Source organism: Felis catus, chromosome D1, assembly GCF_018350175.1.
Source record: "Felis catus isolate Fca126 chromosome D1, F.catus_Fca126_mat1.0, whole genome shotgun sequence".
Classification (NCBI taxonomy): Eukaryota; Metazoa; Chordata; class Mammalia; order Carnivora; family Felidae; genus Felis; species Felis catus.
The window spans coordinates 67,972,765-67,994,403 of record NC_058377.1 but is presented as its reverse complement, the minus strand read 5'-3'; the positions used below and the strand labels follow the sequence as shown (position 1 = coordinate 67,994,403).

General features: G+C 50.5%; 1 protein-coding gene and 1 long non-coding RNA gene across 6 annotated transcripts in view; one reads left to right on the top strand and one right to left on the bottom strand.

The window, feature by feature from the left end:
• Positions 1-21,639, top strand: part of GALNT18 (polypeptide N-acetylgalactosaminyltransferase 18) — a 410,401-nt gene that overhangs the window by 123,991 nt on the left and 264,771 nt on the right. The gene's annotated exons all lie outside the window — the stretch shown is intronic.
• On the bottom strand, positions 3,394-17,785 carry LOC123380511. Its single transcript, XR_006586376.1, has 3 exons — positions 17,582-17,785; positions 11,758-11,857; positions 3,394-4,437 (listed from the first exon to the last, which is right to left on the bottom strand). It is a non-coding gene; the product is annotated as an uncharacterized LOC123380511 (long non-coding RNA).

The following is a 21,639-nucleotide window of genomic DNA, read 5'->3' as shown; positions in this document are numbered from 1 at the left end:
GGATGGATAGGGCAAATGCAGGAAGTGGCCACTTGTGTTTGGAGCTGCTCACCAGTCTGCCGCTGGTCTGGCTATCCAGAGGGAGTGTGAGCTCTGTCATTTCTTTGGCACCAAAAGTGTTTCTCCCCTGCTCCCTCGCTTCCCTGCAGGACTTCCTGGCCTCTGGGAAGTTGGGAAAGGTCTGCCTGAGTGTGTTTGGAGATGCAAACACTGCTGCTGAGTGTCTTCGCCAGGTTTGGGATTACTCTGCTGGAAATTATGGGGTGCAGAGAATTACTTTGCATAGAATAATTAGATTTCCCAAAACAAACAGAGCAGGTTCAAGTCAGAAACCAGGGCCTGGGCGACTTTTATCACAGGGGACATGCACTTAAACCCATGTTTTCACATGCTGACATGTGCCCACTCCTGGGCGGTGCTATCGAAGTCTGATGCCCCTAAGCACCAGCACTGGGATTAAGCAGGGGTTTGGGAAGATAAGAACCCTGTTCCTGGCAAATGTTTACACCATGTCAAGAAAGTGCTCACAAGTTCAATCTGATAAAAGAGGCCCCAGCAGCCTGCTGGCTGCCAGAGAGGGGCCAGGTCCTTGGCATCTTGATTGTCATGGATGGTGGTGGTAGGTGGATATGGTCAGTCAGCTCTGCCCTTTGCCCTTCCTCAGACAGCCAGGGCTCCCATCAGGGTCCTTAGTAGGGCTCGTCATTCAGCATCTTGTTTCAAATCCTGCTGGTTTCTTAGCGACTTTGGATCTCAGTTTCTACATCTGTAAAATGATAATAATGACATACTCTACTGGGTTATTGGTAGGATTTAATGTGACCATGAATTCCCAGTGCCTGGGAAGGTGCCTACAAGAGTAGGGTCAAGGATTCTGGATTTCCTGACCAGCAGGCTTCTTAGGAACAACCCCAGTTGCCTATCCCTCTCTTCCCACTCCTTCCAGGCTCCTCACCCTGGAGGGGCGGGGAGGGGCATAGGCTCAGGCAAGCACTGTCTGCAGCAGGGCCCTTCAGGCTTCAAATCTGGCTGTTCTTGCCTCTCCATTAACACTTCCTATATATTGAGCATCTGGGGGAGAGGTGGATGTGTATAGGCCCTGTAAGGAAGCCAGCACACTTCTCACAACATAGCTGCTGAGAGAGTTCTAGTTCCCAAAGTGGGTTCCATGGAACACTAGTTCTGTGTGCACTCTATGGAATAGGGTTCTGTGGAGAAATACACAGATTTCTGTGGAAATCTTTCTTTGGGAATGACCTAAATACAGAGTTCTATGACACCTTATAGTAAGAAAGCCTGATTTACTTCTAGGGTGTTCCACATGTATTTGGCCACAGAAGTCTCTACCTCAAGCCCCCCTCTCTTCCCCCCACATAATACCTGCTACCGGCCAGATCATGTCCTTCATAGAAGGTACATGGGGAAATACTAGAGATACAGATTATAGGTGCTTCCTGAGATATTTCAGATCATGTCACCTCTGAGACCACCTATGCCTGCCACTCACCACAGATCCCCACATCTCTGCGGCCCCCTCTCATCATAGTGATTGTGCCTCCCCAAACCCAGATGCCCTTGGAAGAGGCAGGGCAGAGGGGGCAGTCAGGATGGCATTTTGGGGTGGGTTGGGACAGGGGGCAAGCCTACTGGGGAGATACTTCAGGCAGGGATGGGAATTTCTGGGGTGGCTGCGGGCCGCAACTCTAGACAAATTGCTGTCACGGTGAGTGCATGGCTGCTCCCGCAGGAGTCCTGCTGAGGATGGAGAATTGAACTGTAATTGGGGGAAGCAGTGTCAGTGTCAGTGGAAGCATGGTGATCCAGAGGAGCCCACTCACCAGAGATGGATCCACTGGCCCCTAACCAGCGGATCCTTTTGTAGTTATGAAGTGCTGAGCAGGGGCCAGCAGTGCAGAGAGCAAGCAGTAATCAATGTATAATTACACAAGTCTCAGGCAGGCAGAACTGGGAAGCGGCTGTGCCTTGTGCGGCAAATTCCCCTGTGTTCCCTTAGGGATGTGCCCATGCATTTTCTAGGAGTTAAATGGATTTCTCGGCCACATTTGCGGACTTGCAATCAGGGACGTGGCAGGCAACCTTGGCACCCAGCAGTGAGCGATTGCAGCTCAGCAGAAAGTAAAACTTAAAAGGAGGGCTGCTTAGAAGGGCTCGGGAGGGGGCAGCTGGTTAGCAGGGCCTCCCGTCGGGCAGGAGCCTGGGGATGGGGGGGGGCAGCTTGCTGTGTCCTAGTCCTTTCCACATTTCTCCCTTCTGCTAAGGGCCTCCATGGCTCTCTCTCTTCTTCCAGCGAGTTTCCAAGGCCTTTCCCATCCTGGAGCTTTCCCCCCTTCCCTGCTGTTGCCCTCTGGCTTGGGGGCCATGCAGGTATGCCTTAGCATGGTTGCATCTTGATTCTAAGAGTGGTTGGCCTGGGATACTGGGTCAGGAAGGTAAAGTATACAGAGATGGGGTTAGCCTGGCAGCTGGCAGGTAGGTCTGTTCAGGTTCTCAGGGCCCACCCTGGATGGAACCTAGGAAGAAGACGCCAATCTGGGGATGGGAAGAAGTGTGATCAAAGAAGGGGAACCAGGCAGAACTTCAGGGTACCTCTCAAACTTGAGAATCCATCAGAATCCTCTGGAGGGCTTGTGAAATGCACATTTCTGGGCCACCACTTCCCGAGTTTGTGGTTCAGTAGGTTTGCAGTAGGGTGGGGCCCCATAGTTTGCCTGTCTAGCAGGTTCCCAGATGCTGCTGATACTGTCGATCCTGGGTCAACAGCTTGAGAACCTACTGGCCTAGACTAAACTGTTACAAGTGGGTGAAGCACAAAGCTGTGTTACCCGGTACCTGCAGCTGCCCTGGGCTTTGGGGTCACTAATGATGCACACGGCAGGCTGTCTGCCCTGAAGGCCCATCAGCCAAAGCTGTGGTTCCTAGAAAACTGCTGATCACAGCCTGAAATGGCTCAGGAATGCAGGTGAAGCATTAGTAACTGGGAATGGGGCAGGGGCCTGGAGACAGGTGAGGGTGGCACTTGGTTATTTAATCAAGATGGTTCTATCCTTCCCTGAGAAAAGTCAAAGGAAAAACCAACATGGAAGCTAAGCTATTGGATCCATCTGCTGGACAAAGGCAAGTTCTCTAAGTCAGGGAGAGGGGTCTTTAGGAATCACCCTGTGTTTAAGGGGGTCTCTCCTCCTTCCAGCTTGGTCCACAATAAGCTCCTGCCTATTGAACCTTCAAATGCTCCAGGATGGGCTTAAAATGCTCCTTCATAATTTTTTTTATAAATGCTTATCTATAATGTTATTTGTTTTGAGAGAAAGACAGCATGAGTGGAGGAGGGACAGAGGGAGAGAGACACAGAATCTGAAGCAGGCTCTAGGCTCTGAGGTGTCAGCACAGAGCCTGACACGGGCCTCGAACCCACGAACCGTGAGATCATGACCCGAGCTGAAGTTGGATGCTCAACCGACTGAGCCACCCAGGCGTCCCAAAATGCTTCCTCGTATTTAATTCCTACCATGAGGCTCCCTGAGGTTAAGTAGCTTGTCCCAGCTCTCACAGGTACTGGGAGGCTGGGCTGGGATTTGAACTCTGTGCTGTCCATATGCTGTTTTCGTTCATTCAGCATTTACTCACATCTCCTCTCTGCCAGGCCCTGAGCTGGGCGTGAGGATGCTGGGATGGATGGAACTAGCACCTGCCGTCAAGAAGCTTCTGGCCTCTCTGAGGTGACAGAAACATAAACAACAAGAATACAACGTGTCGACCGCTACTGTGAACATCTGAATGAAGAGTTATGGGGGACAGAGGGGAGATGACTAACTTTCTCAGGGTCTTGGGCTCCTTGCCACAGTCTGGCCCTGGTAGGTAAGTCAGGCGAGTGGCTATACTTCTCACATGACACAGCTCACTGCCCAGAAACCCCGGAGCACAGGGCAGAGGCCCCATTACCTGCACCTAGAGGGAAGACCTGGGCCTCTAGAGGCCCTGCTGGCTGCTTTCTCCTTTTCCTTCTTTTCAGTGAATGCATTTGTAAAGACATCATTTTCCTTTTTAAAAGGTGTTATTCCCGTCCAGGAAAGGAGCGGTCACTTGGGTGGCTCTCATGGCAACTGTATCTACCAACTTTTCCAAAGCCTTCAGCTCCCTCTGTCCTCACTAGGGGGATGAGCTATAATGGCCTCCCAGGAAAGGCCACTATAGCCTTTAACTCTAAGGAAGCCTAAAGAGTTAAAGGTTTTGGAAATTTCTGGGCTTTGGGAATCTGTGTCCTCGCTGGCCTCAGTGATGACCTCGGGCTCTAAGCAGCTGTAAAGGTGGAAGGCAAGGTGTGGCGTTTGAAAAGACCAGGCTTCGGGGGTCCTGAAGTCATCTTGTCCCCCTTTTCTCCAGGCTGGGGTGGGGAACATTCCGGTCTTTGACAGATCTCTGTTGCATAAGGAAAAAAAAAATCAAGTTTGGCCCACATATAAATAGACAGCAACTTTATTTAGTTTACATTTCCTCAGAAAGAAATAGATAATGTTGAGCTGACCCACTTAAAAAAAAGTTTATATAAATAAAACGAACTCATTATAAGGCATTTGAAAAAGATTTTTGGTGTAATTCCTTTCAGGCTTTTTTTTTTTTTCCTTGTTACAGAATTTTATTTTTATGTCTATAGTTGGGTCATCCATTAACATGTGACTGCTTTAGAGAAATGTTTTCTCATCCCAGGAAAGGTTACATTCCCCCCATTATACATACTCACCACACACTGTTTGCTCCCACCATGGTGTTTATTGTAACTCATAACTATTGAATCTGTATCAATCTGTATCAGGACAGCTATTTGCTTATTTGTCTGACCCTTTGAGACCTCCAGTGTTTAACATGGCAGCCAATAGCCACATGTGGCTTTTTAAATTTAAATGACATGAAATTAAATAAAATTAACATTTTACCTCCTCAGTTACACTACCTACATTTGAACTGCTCAAAAGCCACACGTGGCAGGTGGCAACTCTTTTGCACAGTGCAAGTATAGAGAGTTTTTGTCATGGAATGTCCTACTGAACAGCACTGTTCTAGACCATTCACTCCCATGGACATAGGTACTCTGTTGTGAGTCACCAAGTATCCTATGGACCTAGAATATGAGAATCTAGTAAAACTTGAGGAACACCTTATTTCTAAATTACAGCGCTCATGAGAGAGAGGGAGAGACGGAGAGAATGGCAGGCAGGTGGCAAGGAAAGAAAAGGAAGGAGAAGGAAAAGGCAGGAGGGCTTTCAGGAGAGCCATGTGGGGCTGTGACAGGAGAATGGCTTGTAGATTGCTTAAGTCTGTGCTCACATGGCACAAGGGTTGGTCAAGGAACCTCAAGGGCAGGTGCCAAAAATCAACATGTCCATTTGGAAAGCTGTGAGAATAGGACTGCCTTCAGGTCCCCTGCATCTTCCTCTGAGAGGTCCTTGGCACATAGGTCCTGGGGACCAGGTGCCATCAACCTGCTAATCCAAGGGTCTAGGGACTGTCATGTGGTCTAGACGGCGGTCTGTGTGTTTGCACCTGGGCTGGGATCATCTGTGCTACTTCTCCTAGGGGCTGAGAGCTGAGCACTCACTGTTTCTGTGTCTTTGCTACGGGATGCAACGATTTGTAACCTTGTAATGCCAGTCAATTCCCTGCTCCCCAGGGCTGCCACCAGAGTCATATCCTGTCAGGAAGACCTGCCTTTTCAATGGCATCTGCCTCTGTATTATGTGAGCCTTCCTCTTCCCTGGCTAACTTCTATGACCACATCAGGACTGGCTGGCAGCTTGGTTTTTTAAGAAGGCAAATCAGGCAGGATAGGCTCTTGACTTTGATTCCCCACCATGCTTTGGGGGTAGACTGAGGTGAGTCCAGAAGGATATTCGCATGGCTACACTCTCCTAGAGGGTGAGGGCAAAGGAAGGTCAGTGCTTGGGCTCCCAGCCCAGTTACTAGGTTTGTAGCCAGAACGGTTCAAAGAGGCTAGTAACCTAGAAACCAGCAGACCATGTAAACACTACCTGTGTGCAATGTGGAGGAAAAAACTGGGAATAACGGGAAAGAATTGTAGGCCAGAAAAATTGGCCACTGGATATCAAACAGGAAGGTCAAGGGCAGATCGAAGAGCGAAGAAGAAATCTTAAGGGCCAAATTCTGAGGACTGAAATCACATATTCCATTTGAATACAAGCAGCTCCCTCAAGATGCCCAAGCATGTGGGACATAGAGGCCCCACATGCAGTGTTTGACACTGATGCAGAGGAAGATGCTTAGAAAAGCAAACCAAGCCCTTTCAGCTCATCTGCCATACCCATTAGATTTAGGCTCAGCAGCAAGTTGACAGAAAACCCAGTATAATAGTGGCTTAAAGCAGGATGGAAGTGTCTCTCCCACATTGAAGAAGTATGGAGTTAAGCAGTCTGGGGCTGGTCTGGCTATCCCAGTGTCAGGGGCCGGGGGCTGTTTGTAGTTTGTTGCTGTCATCTTTAACATGAGCCTTCCAACTTGTGGTACCAAGGGCTGCTCCAGCTCCAATCATTATGTGTGTATTCTAGACAGCAGGAAAAAGGAAGGAGAGAAGGGAACATTTTTCCCCTCCAAGGACAATTCCTGGAAGTCATACATACCATGGCCTCCTATGTCCTGTTGTCCAGAATATGGTCACATGACCACACCTAACTTTAAGGAAAACTGGGAAACGTAGTCTTTCTTCTGTGTAGTCACGTGCCCAGCCATAATTTGGGTGTTCTAACTAATCAAGTGCATTAGTATGAGTGAGAGTATGGATGAAGCATCCGTTGTCTACCAGGAAAATTCCTGTCGTGATCAGCAGTAAGATTTTGTATGTGCGTTAAATCTTCTGCTCACAGCACAGAGATCTGTTTATTGAGTTTACAGGTACTGCGTTGCTTAGGAGACTTTTAGCATGTCAAAGTAGAGTTTGTTGCTGGGAAAAAGGGAAGTCGCATGGGTGTTCGCTCTTGTGTGCCTGACCCTTGTGATTCAAACTTGTTAGGATGTGCAGGGCCATTGGTGAAGGGCGGTGATGGTTTTGTGCACATGGCCACAAGGCCCTCAGAGGCCCCCCTCCTGACAGATGGAGAGGTCCCTGGCCCAGGGCCCCCAGGAGGTGTGGAGGTCAGCGGGAGTGGAGGCTGCAGAGAGGTTCCTGTGAGCCGAGTGGCAGGGACACGAGGATGAGCTGGGACAAGAGTCTTTGTGTTGGATGGAGTAGTTTGTCTTACATCTCAGGGCCTTCCCAAACGGGTGTTGGAGAGGTGCTTCCCTGTGGCCCGGGGGCCAGGGCCAGCCTCCGCTCCCTGGACTCCTGTCTCCTGCAGTCCCATGGGGGTGTGCCACACAGTGCACGGTGACTGAGAGTGAGAACAAGGTTAATTGGGAATGTCAGCTTGTGTTCTCTTTTACAGCTGAGCCTTCAAACCCTTGGGGATGCAGATGGTAGTCTGTGCTGGCTTGATTTGGGAAGCCAAAGACTGGGTGCTTACAGTGACACCCAGAGAGTTGTAGCGAGGGCAAATTCAGAGAATCTGGGATGTGAGACATGGAAAAGGTCTGTCCTGGGATCCTAGCACCATGGGGCTGGGATGTTCTGGAATCCCCTGGTCCTTCCCACCCAAGGAGTGTGGAACTCAGAGTCAAAAGAAAGGGCCTGGAGTCCTGGCTCAGTCACTTTCTCACTGAGTGACTTTGGGGTGTTTCAGGCCGAGGGAAGTGCACACGCAGATGCCCGCAAGTGTGAGCAAACCTGGTGTATCCCAGGAATGGCAGATGGAGTATGTGGGGCGGGATCAGAGGCCGAAAGGGCTGGGAAAGGCCTTGAATGCACCCCAAAGAGTTTGGAGTTTCTCTGGAGGGCAATAGGGAGCCTCTGATGAATGGACTGTAGGCTGGGGAAGGACTGAATGAGACCTGTATCAGTACTACCCACCCTGGTTGCAGCATGGAAGGAATTTGAGCTAGAAGCCTGTGTATGGATGCTGGCAGACCTGTGAGGACCAGAATGATCCTGGTAGCAGGGGTTCGAGGGCTGGCTTGCACAGGGAGGCTTTTGTGTTCTGTAGAGCAGCTTTGTCTTAACTCTTCCTGCCTTTACAAATGGGTGCTGGAGAGAAGCTTCCCTGAAGCCCGGGGTGACAGGGATTGCCTCCCTTTGTTTGTGGAGGGGGAGGAATGCCTGGCAACTTCGAAGAGGCCTGAGCTTTGGGCACCGCCAGAGGCTGCTGGGGAGCACCACCCTGAGTACCCTGTCCCCCGGGCCTCATTATCTGCAGCCGGCTTCGAGTGCTCTTTATGTCACTTACTGTCTGGGGCCTTGCCTGAGCCTAAAATTGCGCAAAGTAGGCCACGGCTCCTCTGTGGCTGCCCCCACCCTTCACTCCAGCCTCCAGGAAAGATCCATCTTCCCCAGAACTGGGAGAGGCTGGAAGACCTCGGCCCTGCCCACGGGAAGGCAGGAGGCTCCATACAGCACTTTGTTCCAAGAGCAGCGGCTGTAGTTTGTCGTGCACCTGCTATGTGTCAGGGCTCACTACTTGCTGTATACATTTTCTCATTGAAGCCTCACAAAAGCACTACAGTGAAGGTGCTATTATCCTCATCTTTCACATTATTCAGTTTAAAAGTGGAGACCAAGCTACTAGTGTGTTTGAAAATGTCTGGTCAGGCTGTTTGCCTCCCGGGGAGACATCAGATGAAGATGACAGGAGCCAAAAAAGGACTTCTCGAATCCAGCCAGCCAGCCAGCCACTCACCACCTATCTGATCTGAAGTTTCAGTGCTTGCTCTGTGCCAGGCCCTCCAGGAATTTATAAGCTGGAGGGATGAAGGCCCAGGAAGAAATCAGGAACCTGCAGGGAATCTACTGGGCTCTTTGGGGAACAGATGTGTTTATATGGCTAGAGGTCAGGGTACTGGGGGAGGCTGGGCAGTCGGGAATGGGGGCAGGTGGGCTGGTCCTGGGTTGTGAAGGGCCAAGTCAGGGTTTGGGGTTTATCCAGTGGGTGGTAGGAGCCATCTTCCCTTTGAAAGCATCATGGTGGCGGGACTTGCTTTCTGTTGGACAGCTACAGAGAAGGTGCAGGTGCTGTGATGATGGAGGCCAAGAGATCCTTGTTAGAGGTCCGGGCAAGAGATAGTGCCACAGGGCCTGGGGGAGGGGGCTGGGTGTGGCTGTGTATACACACACACAACACCCCGGAGCTGGACAGAAGTTAAAGTAGGAAAAGTAGATTTGATTCAGGATCGTGGTGATAGGGGAAAAGAGACCTCTCTGTAGAACCAGCCTCAATTCCAATACAAGACAGGTGGGGATTTATAGCCAAGGAGCAGGGTGGGGTCAATGGATGGGACGTCACTGAGGAAGCATCAGGGGTAAGGGGATTCTGGCTAAATCGACCTGCCAGGATTCTTGCTGAAGGCGTGGCAGCGTGACCAGACTCACATGGGGGACGACGGGCGATGAGGAACCCGATCAGATACTGAGTTGCGGGGAAAATCTGGCTAAACTGATTTAGCAGGCTTCTTGCTAAAAGTGGACAATGCCGAGATGAATGTAGAAGCCCGAAAGTTGAGGTGTAGTTGGAAGGAGGATTTGGAGTAGCCTGACTGAAGTCTGGTTAAGGACTCTGTCACTTGGGGCACCCCGCCTGTGCACCCCATCTTTCAAATATGCTGTGGTCCAGGGATAGCCAGGCAGCGGGCCCCCTTTGAACTCTCAGGGATGTCAGGGCTCAGTGTGAGTCAAAGATGCCTGGAAAGGGAGTCCACACTAGCAGTCTGGCAGCGAAGCTGGGGAGAGGGAACCCCAGAAGCTGGGATCTTCCCCAGGATGTCTTGGCTCCTGGAGAAGTTAGGTCTGTGCCTTCCTGGGGTGCCGTGATGTTCATCCTCCTTTTCTTGCAGATCAGTGGATGCTTTACATAGACGGGCTTGTCATGTAAAGGCAAAAAGTCGGAGTTCCCTGGGATCCAGGCCTTCCCTTGGGCCCTGCAGCTCTGCAGGCAGCTTAGAGAGATGCCTAATTTCAAATGTCATCCCCCAGGCAGCCCTCCCTGGCCTCCTGTCCCTTCCCCTGGCTTGTCCATCCCCCGGGTGGGGAACTGACCTTTACACATGCACTCTAGCTGCTAAAATCTCTTTTGGCTGGAAAAGACTTTTCAGCAGAGGCCGTTTAATCTGGTGGTGACTGCCAGTTGGGGCAGTGGAGGACCACCTGCCACGAGGTGACTTTTTCAAAAGGGCGTTCCCGAGGAGCTGGGATTGTAAGGAGTGTGGCATGGGTCCTGCGTGCACGTGAATGTCCGCTTGTGGTCTGTGCACACGCTACACGTACGGCGGTAAGCACAGAGCCACACGGCAGTGCAAATACACACAGGTTGGCAATTCCCAGTCCGTGGGTTATGCCCTGTGGGGCACAGGTGATTCGGGAGTTCGGCGCCTGTCAGTACCCCCAGACGCCATGGAGGAAGGAGCCCCTCTCCCCTGGGTCCTGACCTGCTAGCCAAGTATTTGCATTTTTGTCCTTCCCTTTTGTCCACAGCTGGTTTTAGTTGTTGCCTTTCTGTCTGATTCCTCTTCACCTTTATAAAAGGATTTTCAGAAGAAGTAGAATGTGTTCTTGGAAAGAGCATAAGCCTTGCAGTGGCACAGACCTGACTTTGAGTCTTAGCTCTGGGGCCGGCTGGTCATGTGACCTTGAGCAAACTGCTTCACCCTCTGAGCCTCAGTTTTATATATACAAAATGGGAATGATAGTACTCCCACCCCATAAGGTTAGGTTGTCATAAAGATTACGCACAATGAAATGATTTGCTTCTCTGTAAATACAATTATAATTCTTTGGGTAAGGTTTGGGAAGACAGGATAGATAGCATAATAATTAACAACATTGGCTCTGAAATAGAGCAGGGTTCCTATGTCAGCTTTGCCCCTTATGGGCTGTGTGTTCCGGTGCAAGTTATTCAGCCTCTCTGCCTCAGTTTCTTCATCTGTAACATGAGCATAGTAATGGACTTCTCCCATAGCACTAGACCAGTGTTTCACAAACTGTGAATTAAGGATGAGGTACTTGAGAAAAGCTAAGATTCCTATTTGGGGATGTGGCCCAGAGTTAACATACCAGATAAGTCTCCTTGAATGCATGCCTAAGTCCGAGAAGCATAATCCTAGACTGTTTGCTTCCTGAGGGCAGGAACCATGGCCCTTTGGCTTCACACTGTGCCTCGGTGCTGAGCACAGCTTCTGGCACATGCGAAGGGCTCACTGAAGTTTTGGTTGAATGAATAAATGATGATATGACTTAATGCAGCCAAAGCCCTTAGTGTCATGCTTGACATAGAATAAGATCCTAGGTATCCAAGCGTTTCGTTATTAATAACAAGGGAACGTGTGTCTCTAAAAATAAATCAGCAGGACCCAGCACTCCTTGCTCACAGATCACATTGGCCCCCTCCCTGCATGTACTGAAGGTTGGATTCCCTCAGTTTCCACCATGTGCCCTGGTTTCACGGAGGCTGACAGTTGTGAGCCAGGCCTAATTTAGACCCTCCTGATCAGGGGAGAGTGGGCCTCCCACATCTGTGGGGGTCTTGGTGTCCTGGTTGGCCCCTTTGCTATCTGCTTCTTGCCTTTGGCGGGGGGGGGGGGGGGGGGGGCGGGGGGGGCGGTCCTGAAGCCTGAGCACCCTCCAGGCTGACAAGAAAGAATTGTACTCACCATTCCTGGGCCCAAGGCAGCAAATTTTTATGAGGTTTGTAGACAATCATGACAGAAGACTAGGCTGGCGTTTTATTGTTGCAAGCTTCTTGGCTTGGACCTGGAGAGAGGGAAAATGATTTAGAAAAGGCTTTTCCTGTCTCGGGAAGAACAGGTGTTTCCAGAAGCTGTCAGAGCCTGGAGCACCAGGGGAAGAAAATGGGGACAGTGCTGTACTTGCCCCACTGAGACACACTGAAGACCCGGGTCACATCTTCAAGCCACAGGATGGAAGAATCCATGATCTAACTCGAGACCCTCACTTTACAGATGAACAGGGCCCTAGGGAGGGATGGGATTTGTGCCAGGTCAGTGGGCACGTGGAGAGGAGATGGGGCTTGGACCCTTGTGTGCCGAACGCTGAAGCCACCCCTTTCCCCATGCTGCACTGCACTGCGTTGTTTCCCACACCTCTGGCCCTGGCCTGCTGCAATCAGTTCCCCCAGGGTGGGAAAGGCTTCAGCAACACTTATGAGTGACCACCCTGTGCAGAGACGGGCCTTCGGTGTGGGACAGTGGGGACAAGGTAGCTGCTGGAGTCCGAATGTTTGAATGCCCCCCAAATTCATGTGTTGAAATCCTAACACCCTAGATGATGGTATCAGTAGATGGGGCTTTGGGAGGTGATTAGGTCGTGGGGTGGAGCCCTCATGAAAGAGGCCCCAGAGAGCTCCCTAGCCTCTCTCACCTTGTGTGATACAGAAAGAGGTGCTGGCTATGAAGCACAGCCCTGACCAGAGCACCGCCATGCTGGCGTCTCAGTCCTGGACTTCCTGCCTCCATAACTGTAAGAAATACATTTCTGTTGTTTATAAACCTCCCAGTCCGTAGTGTTTTGTTATAGCAGCCCGAACATACTAAGACAGCAGCAGAAAACGGACATCCTGACCTGAAACTAAAGGCATGACTGCAGGGGGTTGTCCAGAGTCCCCACCGAGCCCTCTTTATCCCGCACCACACCCCTGTCACTTCAGCCAGCTAGGGTGGTGGGCACAGGACGGGGGGGGGGGGGCAGGGTGCGGCAAGGAGGTCCAATTGGACCATTCCTGCTGTGAGCGGTAAAGCTGCGACCGTGCACGTCTCGGTCACAGATCCCATTTTCCCTCAGACCCCTGCAGCGGGCTCTGCAGCTGGGACCCACACCTGTCACAGATCCGCAAGGCTGGGGCCAACAACTCCTGGGATGGAGACCCTGGAAACACGGTAGCCGGTCACTGATTGGGCAGAGCTCACTCTCTAAGTGAGGGAGGCAGTGGAGGTGGGGTTCAGAGAAGATGTGGTGCCCACATGTGTGGGAGCAATGGAGGAGCTGGTGATGGGTGTGCATGGAAGTGTAGGCAGAGGCCCCTGCTTGGCGAGAAGAAAAGCTTGTCGGTGTGGGGTATGATGGCGAGAAACCTCAGCAGTCACGGTGTCCCCCATTAATCTCAGCCGGGGGGAGGGGGGAGGCTGTGGTCTTAGGACTGGATGTGGGACAAGCAAGGAGGCCTGTTGTTTGTCCCTGTTTTGTCAGAAGCAAGGTAGTGACTCTTAAGTGGTCACATTTCAGTTTTCTGAAGCGCCTACCACTGTTGAAAAGAGAATCGAAAGACGGCACCGATCTTTTAGCCAATCTGATGTGTTTTCTGGGGTTAATATGGACTGGGAAGATTTCCAAACCCACTCTCCCCCTCTGACAACTCAAAGTCTAAGCAGACAGCACCACCACCATCGGCCTTTTTGCCAGTTACACGTGTTGTTCAGGCCCTCAAAGACCTGGTTTCTGACACATGTTTCTGCTGAGTTAATGTGTTTGCAAGATAGAGTCACAAACAGGTGCTATGCTGTCGTTCAGTACTTGCTGAGGGCATCCTGGGAAGGGCAACATCAGAAGTGGCAAGAAAGTCGTAAAGCGTCACGGTGCAGTCGCCGAGCCAGCCAGCAGAAGCCCACAGAAGGCAAGATCAGGGCCAAGGGATGCTCTTATCGTGGGAGCCCCTCAGTGGAGTCTCAGAATGGCTAATGTCATCACTCGCCACAATCCCAAGCTTTCTAACGAAGCTTTGCGATTAAAGGGGAAGTAGCAGTGACTCATATCAGCAAGCCATCGCCTTCCGCTTTGCGAGCACTTCGGCATTCATACACTGCACGTGGACAAAACAAACTCAAACCCCCCAGGAGCTCTAGGCACGCCATTGTCCTAGCGCTGGCAATGCAGGAGTTGCAAGTTTCCATAGCAACGAGGCAGAGAAACAATTATCCTGCACCTTCTAGGGCCCTTCGCCAAGGTTATGGGGACACTGCCTTAGCCGTGGAGAAGAAAGCACGCTAAGGAGCCAGAACTATCTCTGTCTCTGAAATATTGACATGGAGGTGCAAAAGAGTTTTTAGAACCAAAAATATGTTTAGGATGATCTGATCCCATCCCTTCAGTTTTCAGAGAAGGAAACAGACCCCGAAAGGTTAAGCCCCTTGTCCAAGGTTGCCTAGTTGGGGAGGGGCGGAACTGCAGGTGACACGCTGGCCTTTGGATCCCTGGCCCCGGGGCCCTTTTCCACTCTCCCTCCCGTGGTTGGTACTGGAATGCAGTTGCCCTTCGCCTCTGCCAGGTGCCGTTGTCACAGCCATGCATCACATTTGCGCACAGCAACTTCTGATCCGCTGTTGACATCCTTTAGAGTCTAAGAGATTATTTCTGATCAGTCTTCTTTTGGCAGCCCCTTCCAACGCTTTGGTGCTAAGGTTTTGTTTTGCTTTGTTTTGTTTCCTAAGACCCAGACATAGCTTTTCTTCCAGCCTTCGGGCGAAGTCTATAACGATCGGTAAATAAACTTAAGTAATTGAGATGGATCCATTAGTCCATTGGTGGGGGCAGGGAGGTCTGGAACTTTCTGAAGCCTCCCCTGGGGCCAGCGTCCTTCTGTGTTTCCAGCAATCCGGTGTCTTGGCTGGTTGGTGCTTTCACTGTTGAGGCTGGGTCCTCCGGGGGCCCTTCTCAGGGGAGGCCGTAGGGTTCTCTTGCCTGTGGATTTTTCTGCAGGAGGCTGTGAGCAGTGACAGTGTGTCAGGACATTTCTTTGGAGTGGCAGCCAGGCCGAGGGTTGGCTACCTGCTTGCTGCTCAGGAGAGGTGTCTGGGCTTCACTCTGGCTTTAGGATTACATGGAAAGTTCCAGAAGAAGGGGGTGGTCTGATATCTCTCTCTAGGAGGCTTGTCCCAGGACAAAAATGAGTACAGGAGCAGGGATGCCAGGAGTGTGGGGCTCCCCTGCTGACTTAGCCACACTTCAGGGCAAGAGGAGTCCTTGAGAGGGAGACTCACTGTCAGATCCAAGGGCAGAACCACATGCTCCGGATGGGTTCATCCACAGCACTGGGCCCTGCATAGAGCAAGGGCTCAGTTCCCATTTGTCGAGTGACTGAATTATTCGTTTGGTGAGTACTGAGTGCCCGGTCCCTGCCGGGCATGCTGCTAGCCCGAGGAGGTAACAGAGAACAGGACAGTTAAGGCTCTTCTTTTGGGAAGCCTGCATCCTGGAGCTGAGTAAATAGGGGAGCCTAGGGCCCCCTGGAGCTCCAACAGTGGGAGAGTGGGGGGTGGGGGTACCCCTGCCGGCAAAAGAGCACCCCGTGTTTACTGGAGGCCTGAGTAGGAAGACTGGCAGTGTTGTCCAGCTGCGGACGATACCCAAGAAATTAAAGAAGACAATGGCAGGAGTAAAGAGGTGAGATCTGAGCATTTACAATGTGCGTGGCCAGGACCAGGTGCTTTCCAGATAGTGTTTCCTTTAAGCCATCCAGAGGCCCAGTGAGGCCCTCATTCATATCACCATTGGTAGATTCACTCTCAGGGTGAGCGGCCTGCCGAAGGCATACATCTCCGAAGCAAGGACTCGCCCTCAGGTCAGTTGGATGGACACCGTTCCTTCCATCTGCAGAAGGGGAGCTGTATGAGCTCCTGAGAGGAGCCCCCGGGTCGTTGTTCCCAGCAACCAGGTTTTCACCTCAGTTGCTGATACTGGGAGGTACTGGTGATGCCCCAGTTTCTCCCACTGTACAGGCTCAGGCCAAATGCTGCTGGTGTCAACCTAGCACATTGGCTGGTGTCAGAACAGGGGGAGCGGTGCCCCCGGGGGATCCACCGAAATGGTTGTGCAGGCAGAAGAGCAGCTATGGTCCAGCGGGTGCTGTGCAAAGGATGCTGCTTCCCTTACTGAGGGGCCTTCCCAGCCCCAGCTGTGGCCTGAAGGACGATGGCAGCAGGTGGACTGTTTGTAGCACTGACCTTGGGCTCAGAGTGATCAAGGTGACAGACTGGGTCTGAATTCTGTCTCCGCTACTTGCTTTTTCTGTAGCCTTGAGGTAGTCACCCAGACTCCCCAAGCCTTCATTTCACCATCGGTAAAATGAGGTTGATCCTAAGTAAAGCATGGACTGTGATGAGGATAAGCATAAATAAGGTTAAAGCACTCAGCACAGTGTCTGGCCCATAGGAGATGCTCAATAATCAGTAGCTCTCATTCTTGTTATTATAGCATGTTAGTATCAGATTAAACTCAGTCACGGGGCTGGGGCTGGGCAGTAAGTCATTCCAGTGACTGCATCGTATTTCCTGAGGATGCGCAGTGCGCAGAGACTTATGGCAAATAGAGCCATCAGGTTTTATGGCAGAGGACTCCAAACTTCCTGTCATCGGAACACTCAGGGAGCTTGTGAAAGATTCAGGTTTTAAGGTTATACTACTATCCCATTCCCTCCTCTCCCTCTGGAGATTTCTATTCATGGGTCTGGGGTGAGGTCCTGAATCTGTATTTTTAATAAAATCCCGAGATGGTTCTATTACAGGAAGTCCAAGAACTAGTTTTGGGCAGCACTGCTTTTATAAGCTGTTTCTTCCAGCCCTGGCCAGCCTGGTGGCTGGCTCTCCTCCATGGCTGGGCTATTTCTGTCTAATCACAGGGAGCTATCATCTCACGGCGGGCTCCCTTTCCTTGGGCAGCCCTGGAGACATACGGACAGAGCCTTTCTCCTTGGCCGCCTGTCTAGACACCATGCAGACCTACAAAATCACCTGTCTCCTGGAGACCACATTTTCTAAGCTTTCTCCTAAGAAACACGGTTAAAGGGTTTTTTGTTTTTGTTTTTGTTTTTTTTTTTTTCTGAGTTGGGAATCCATCTTAGAAGTGTTACAAAGATACAATGTATTTGTTTTTATTTGTATCTTGAATGGATTCCTAGCAAATGTACACTGGGTAGCACAGTGGTTAAAAATACAGACTGTGGCAATGGACTGCCTGGGTTTGAGTCAGGTCTTTCCCCTTATTAGCGTGTGACCTTGGGCAAGTGATATAACTTCTCTGTGCTTTATTTTCTCATCTTTGGAAGAGGGCTAACAGCACCTATCCCATAGTGCTGTTTTGAGGATTGGCTGAGTTAAAACTGATAAAGCACTTACAATAATGCCTGATTCATAGCGAGCTTCTTTATAGAGAGTAAAATGTAACTGCGTGAGACAGCCCAAACAAATCCAGGGGGCATGAGCATTGCATACCGTTGAGAAAATCAAATAAGAAACTAGATAATGGTGCTGACTGGCTTTGGCCAAGCCTTGTTCTTTCCTGACACACAGTTCTGCCTTGAAGCACCAGTGTGATTTCCAGTCATTGTTTTTCCAAAGAAGGGACACATATGCCATGGTAACAGTGGGAGAAGCCATATCTGTGACCACTACATAGGAAGCTGAACATCATTTCACTAAATCCCATTAGTGCACTCTGTGAGGCCTTCTCTTTCGAGAGTCACCCTACCTGTGATCTAGCGAAGTGGCATGCGGGCACCAAGGGCCTTTTTTCTTTGTCTCAGTTTTCATTTCCAAGACATGGAGTTACTGAAGGTCTTGGCTGGTTTCCTCAGCTGAAGAGCCACAAAGGCGGGACCTGATGTAACGAAGGGAGACATTAGCAGGAGCAAGAACAGCAATGTCCAGTGATGATGAAAGAAAGGGAAGGGGAGCCCCATTCTCATTCCTGTCACCTACCTCTGCCACCCCAGAGCCTGCCTGGCCTTCCTCGGGAAGCAGGAGAGCAACGTGCCTTAACACTTGAGCCTTGGAGCAGACAGACATGGCCAGGAAGCCTGGCCTGGTATCTATGAGCTGTGTGATCTTGGGAACTTTGCTAGCCAGTCTAGTCCTTCTCTGTAAAATAGAGATAATAATAGTACCTCTATTACTGAGTTGCTGGACGAAGTTCAACAAGGTTGTGTGGATAAATTGGTGGGCTCATAAATGCTCAGCACTTTCGTGCTCAGCGAACTTTACCGTGTGCCCAGTCTAGCCCACAGTCTTGATAATTCAGGTCTTTCCCTATACGGGATCCTTGAAAGTATAGGCAGGAATGGTTGGAGAGGGAACATAGATTGAAAGACCAGCTTGTTTGGACCAACCCATGAATTACCATGTGTGTTTTTGGACAGGATTCTAGATGCTCCATGGGACTTTAGGGACCTAATGGGGCTCCTTGTTCAGTCTCCTTAGTTTAAAGATAAGGAAATTCAATTTCAGAGCAGTTAACAGCCTTGCCTGGGTCACTCAGAAGACGGTGGCAAAGCCAGGGCCCGAACCAGGTCTGCTGGCTCCCCGTCCCGCATTGTCTCCACTGCGTCGGACACTTTTCCTGTTACACTGGAGAAGGCAGGAGCAGACTCCTTATGTACCACTGCTGCATAAGGAACATCAACAGCATCAAACAATGAAAGGCCACCAGCATGTCTCACAGGACAGGTGGCAGGAGTAATTTGTGTCTGCAGTTGCATTTGTAAACACAGCATGAAGAATACATCAAGAAGCCAGCAAGGAACGCACAGGTTCTATTGCACACGTTCTAAATTTGCCTGCTAAGTAAAACAAGGGAAATGCTAGTGGAAAAGAAGATGGCCTGGGGAAAGATGGAAGTTTTCAAGTCATGCAGACATGGAGAGCCCGTGTCTTGGGCCAGGATAGTGCCACCCCTTAGTGGGTGTGTCGGTGGCTTTGGCTCGTCTGTCTCACTGACTGGCTAAACATCTTGAGGACAACCCTGTGTCATATTTACCTTTGCATTAACAGCACACAGCAAAGGGTCTGACCTAGAGTAAGTATTTCACAAATATTTGTTAAATGAATGACTGAGTGCTTGAAAGCCATGATTCAAGGTAATGGTGAGATCAAATGGCTGCTCAGTAGCTGTCCACCCCCCCCCCCCCGGCTTTTATATGACACCTACCATGGGCTCACATGCCTCCATGCCTGGCCTGCAGAGCTCCTTGGGAAATCTCATGCATGGTCATCCTCTGCCTCTTAGAACACCATCTTCCCTTGGGAGCCATCACTTTGGTAATGGGGATCACCACTGGACTTTTTTAGTATTGAATAGCTATGGTCAAGGGCCAGGACCAACTGGCCACAGTCAAAGGCCCAGATACCAGGCTCACATTGCCATAATTCAAGTCTTGGCTTCATCCCTTTTCAGCTGTGGGACCTTGGATAAGCTGCCTGACCTCTCCAAGCCTCAGTTTCCTGATCTGTAAGATAGGGGTAGTGACATGAAGAATGGTGAGGACAGAGTAAGATAAGACAGTGTAAACAGTGCTGGCATTTCCTAAGGGTTCAATCCATGTTAGGTCTTTGTACTGTCATTTCCTAAGGGGCCAGGGAGGGTGACTTGTCCCTTCCTGCTCCCTCTGCCAGGTGGGAGGTAAGCAAGCCCTGGATGTATGCCCATGTTGTCTTTGTTTAGGAGCACAGAGGAGAGCAGGAGATAATGAGGCAGAGAGGAGAGGCATCTGTTAAAATGGCACCGGGAGAAACGATGGATACACAGATGTGCACCAGGGCAAACCCGTGATTGGCTAACATTTCCATCGTATTTCCTTCTTCCATAACTTGGTTCTTTAAAGTGCAGGAAAAAAGCCAGAATGTGCTGTTCTCTTTGTGTAAATGAGGTTTATAAATAGCTGTTTTGGAGAACAGGCAATGTAGAGAGATCAGGGTGGCCGCTGTGAGGCCTGACTCAGTGCCACAGAGGCCTGGCTTTGGCGATCTGGAGATGTGACACATGTCTGCCTCTGAGTGACCGTCCTCTCACTCCTGGCAGCTCTTCAGGGAGACCTGCATGGCGCGGCTTGGAGGGTATAGTGAACCGTGTGGCATTTAAACGGCGTTGGAGGGCGTCGACGCCATTGAGTATGCCGAAGGTGGCAGGATTTGCAACAGGGCAGATCTGGGTTTGAATCCCGCGCCATCGCGTGCCAGCTATGTGAGTTTCTACGCTGTACACTGCAGGTAGCGTCACATCACTAATAGTGTCACTGTGAAGGCGGAGCTCATTCCTGGGAACAGCTCAACGGGAGTTCTTGCCAGCTTTGGCAAGATAGGCAGGAATTTCCAGGGCCAGATGGCTGCAGTATTTTCAGGGGCCTGTCGATTACCTAAAGTCTGGGGAGTAGCCCTGTAGACAGGGGACAAGGGTGATGTGCTGGTCACTATGATGGGGCAGGTATGTCTAGGCCCAGCTTTGGCCCTTGAACAGACCCCAGACTTTGAGCCGTATGACCTTCCAAAAGATGAATCTAGTTGTTGTTGTTGTTACTATTATTATTATTAATAATAATATAATTGTTAAACACCCTCGTTGCTGTCCACTTAGTCACCTGGCATTTCAGTTTCCATCAGTGATGCAGACTACAGATTATCCGCTGTTGGGTTCCAGCCCTGGCCTTGCTGAGAGGGTAGGCTGAGGGATATGTTAGCAATTCAGCCTTCCTGATGCTTTGGTTCTCAATTATGTGTCCAACCATCAGAAAGCCCTTATCCGGCAACCTAATGACACCCCCGGCTTTGACCAAGAGCCAGCCTTGGACCGGAGCCAAGAAGCTCTGTGGGAAGCCCTCCATGCTTTCTGTAGGGTTACAGCTTCACACACTACCTGTTGTGTTGTTCGGGGTGATCTGAGCTCAAAGGCCTTGAGCACTTTGGCTCTCTTCATGACTGGTGAGCTTTCTCTTTGGATGAAAGCTTGCCATTGGTTTCCTTCTCAGCTTCAGTTCCACTTTACAAGCATCATTTGAGCCCCTACTATGTGGCTATCAGTGTGCTCCTGGTGGGGGAGACAAAGAAACAGCAGGGTGGACTGGAAGGGGCCAGGACCCCGACTTACCTGTGGTTGAGTGCCTCTCCACTTCTCGTTAACTGTGTGCCTTTGGAATTGTTACCCAAAGCCTCTGAGCCAGGGTTTCCCACCTGTAAAATAAGACTGATTATCTACATGGTTTTTAGAATAGAGAAATGGTTCCATCTCAGGTACTCAATGAATGATAGTCATCTTTTTTTTTCTGTTCCTCTCCCCTCCCTTCCTCCTTCCTACTTTCTCCAACAACCCCCTTCTTGCCTTGCCTTCAAGGAATTTACCATCAAGCTGTGGGGTCAGGCAGAGACCCAGACTAAACGTTTCAAAATGGGGTCAGGATGGGAGTAAGTATTCTGGGATGCAGACATGGATGCCCAAAGATGGCTTCCTTCCATCAATCGTGGAAGTTCAGAGGAAAGCTGTGTCATGTGTGTATGTCAGGATGTGCACACACAGCTGGATGTGTATATACCCTGCCTGTACCCCCCTCCATGTGCATGCATACATATAGACACACACACACATTCATACCTATCAGAGGGGACCTGACACAAAGCAGGCTTACCCCAGTGGTTCACATGCAGAGGCCTTAATGAGGAGGTAAGGACAGAGTTTAAAGTGCGAGCAGGGCATGGTGACACGTTGACACTCATGATGAGAGGAAGCTCTTCCATGCCTAAGGCTGATGGGACAGGAGGAGA